Consider the following 3,416-nt stretch of genomic DNA (forward strand, 5'->3'; position numbering starts at 1 on the left):
ACCGCCTTCAGATCCATGGTGATCATTGCCCTCTTGGCCACTAGGGCTTGCCATGTGTTCGGAGGCCATGGTGTTCTGAGGAGGACAATGGGTAGCGTCTAAACGGGGTCCAGTGGGTCTAGCAGTTTGTTTAACTCATGCCATAGAAATGAGGGACTTTAGGGTTTTTAAGTGCTTTATATAGTCTTTTTTAAAGCACTTTAGGGTTTTTCTTTTAAATTAGGGTTTTTTGAGTGCACCTCCTCCCCCCAGTGTTTTGTCGCCAATTCGGTAATACTTAATCTTCACCACCCTCCCTCCCAACCCACTCACCCCTCTGCCCTGCCATGTCGCACATGCAATTCTACAATTTCCAAACAAATTTGTGAATTTTGGAATCTATAATTGACTCAAAATAGTGTTAACTTTATTCATCAAACATTTTATATTTGGGGCTCTCTTAGGACCCAATGCCTCCCCTGTCTGACTCTACATTGCAACCAAAGCACAACCCCTTGGCTCGGGTTACAAGAAATGAGCATATGCCATCATAGATCTTAGCCTAAGTGATAGTTATATCACAATCACATCCCGAATGCAAAGAATGTATCTAAAGCTTGGGATATATTAGATAGAGTCTTTGGTGCAATAGCTAACCTTCAAGATTACCTTGAAGATTCAGTTCTTTGAACTCAAGATGAATCCCACTCACAATTTTCTAGAGTACTTCAAATGAAGAACCTTATGGCTCAACTAGGAGGATAGGTGCACCCGTTTTCATGAGGAAGATTTTATAGCAATAATTTTAAAAACAATTTCAACTAAATAATATTGTCATCTTGTGCCTACTTTATAAGGACCACAATGCATCCAAATGGCCTTTAAAGCAACCACTGCAACTCAATGCAAACCACAAACAAGCAGACATGGCCCAAATTGCAACCAAAGTGATGTGCATAAGATATGCCCAAAATCATAGTCTCATAGCTTTATAAAAGTTAATGCTATAAAAATCCCCTTTTTAAATATAAGCTTATAGACTTACCCAATTAAAAGCAACCCTTCCAAAAGTATATTTTATAAAATTTAGTAAGTGTTTACTATTGAAAAAGCCCTCTTGCACTTAAGCCCGTGTGTTACATTTACATATTTAAAAGTGTTTCCCTTGATCACATAGGACAAACACATCTATATCCATATTCAAAAAAAGCATGAAACAACACATAAACCATGGTGTCAGATGGAGATACTGTTGCGGACACCTCTAAGTGTGTGGCCCTGATTGGAGGAGGGGCAGAGGAGGGTGTAGGGCACTAAAGCGGGACCAACACGGTGGGCAAGCTTGAGGAAGTACTGCACCTCATTCCTTGCCACCATCTTAGCCTCAGCCATTTCTACCTTCCTCCCAAAGTCCTGAAAAGTAATCAGCACCTTCTCATTGCCAGTCCGCTAACAATTGTTAGTCACACCTCATGTGGGTTAACAATTTTGTTTTTTGAGTTCATGATCATTGTCATGTGGGTCAACCTTGATGTGGTCATGGCTTTGTCTTCATTGTTTAGGCTATTGGTTTCTAGATTGTTTTCCTCAAAACTATGCCTGGATGTGTCACACCAATTCTTATCCCCCCTAGCTTATGTGTTCACTAGCTTCTTTGTCAAGTAGCTGTGCATTTGCTGGTTGTTTCTTCTCGTCTTCATTTTTATTCATGTTTTTTCTCTACTTGTATAGGGTAGTCATGAGTCTAGTTTCTACCTTTCAAGCTTCTATGTTTTGCCATAATAAAACATAGAAGCTTGAAACATAGTGACTACACTCATGACTACATAAGCAAAGAAAAAAGCATGAATCACAATGAGCACAAGAAAAGACAAGCAGCAAATGCATAGCTACTTAACAAAAAATCTAGTGACACTTGTAAGCTAGAGTCGATAAGAGGGAAGTAACACAACCACGAACTTGTACTTGAAAAACCAAGTAGAAACCAATAGACTCAATGACAACGTGCAATTCACAAGTATTAGCTTGAGATGTGAAACCCATAACCCATGATACTTACCAAGCAATAGGTAGTCAAAGAAGCCCATTATCCTAGAGGCACGTGACGAATATCAAAATGGCCGTATCTGATGGTCGTGAAGCTGAATGCACCAAATTAGCTCAAGTAATCTGATTCTTGAATGTTTAAAATTTATAGGATGCATCTTACTTTCTCCCTCTTTAACTATGTAATTCATAATATATCATTTCTCACTTAAGGAACCCATTTAAGAATCACAAATACATTCTCATGTTGCATCTTACACTCTTAATGTTTATTGAACCCATTGGAGCAACCCTAAACCCAATGAAACAACCCTAGTCCCTAGCCAAAATCATTAAATAACATTATCAACCCCAAATCCCAAACCCATGAAGGCAACCCTATTCCCTTAAAATAAACCATAAAAAAATAGCCCCAATTGTAACAATAAACCATTAAAAAGACTTAACAACCACATATCATTTTTTTAACTCTAATATTAATCCAGTGCACATGGGCACTAGAGTAACCCTTATGGATTCAAAATGTCAACATTGGGTTTGCCATTTGAGTCTTGCCTATTATTTGCGAGTCATAAGAACAAAGTATGATCTTTAGACATAAGTCATGACTTGAATTTACAAGAGCTATATGTTAACAGAACATAATAACCTAGACCAATTTAGCGATAAATAAATGAATCCCTAAAACATAGAAGATAAGGAGATTACATATTGTGCATGCATCTCTTAAACCATATCCAAAATTCATATTTATTTTTACCTTAAACCATCTCTAAATTTACCTCAAACCATAGCCAACATTCATATATATTTTTTGGGGTACGAGGGGGGGAGTATATATCTATTGGATTTGTAAATATTCTAAAAGAATAAAGTGATCCAATACGTGGTAATAAATTAATTTTCTTTTTTCGAATGAGCTAGGTGACATATATATGGCTTTCTTGAGTTCAACAAATTATATTAAAAAGCACAAGAAATGATTAAGGCAAGGTTAAGGTTCTCATTGGGTAATAATGCAAATGAACTGAGGAATATCTCTCCTTTTGAAAAGATCTATCTAAAGAGATCCCATATGTTTCAAGGTAACCAATTCTCATTTGATACATCCTTCAAAACCATGGAGCTTATTGGAATCAAACTCTCTAAAGACTCAACGTGTCTATAGTTGGATAAGGTGACATTGAAATTTGGCATAGCTCTATTTTACACATTCTTTATCATGAGAATTTATGTGTGTCTTTTTGTGTGCACATGTGCGTGTGTCTGAGCATGTGCATGCATGCGTGCATGGTGGGTGGGTGGGTGTGTGAGTGTGTGTGTGTGTGAAAATTTAATAATCTCATCAAAATTGAACCATATACTTAATTCGAGCATTAGGATGATGTGTA

The sequence above is a fragment of the Dipteris shenzhenensis genome, chromosome 1 (assembly GCF_047967505.1).
Source record: "Dipteris shenzhenensis isolate YYH24624 ecotype China chromosome 1, Dip_SZ_1.0, whole genome shotgun sequence".
Classification (NCBI taxonomy): domain Eukaryota; kingdom Viridiplantae; phylum Streptophyta; class Polypodiopsida; order Gleicheniales; family Dipteridaceae; genus Dipteris; species Dipteris shenzhenensis.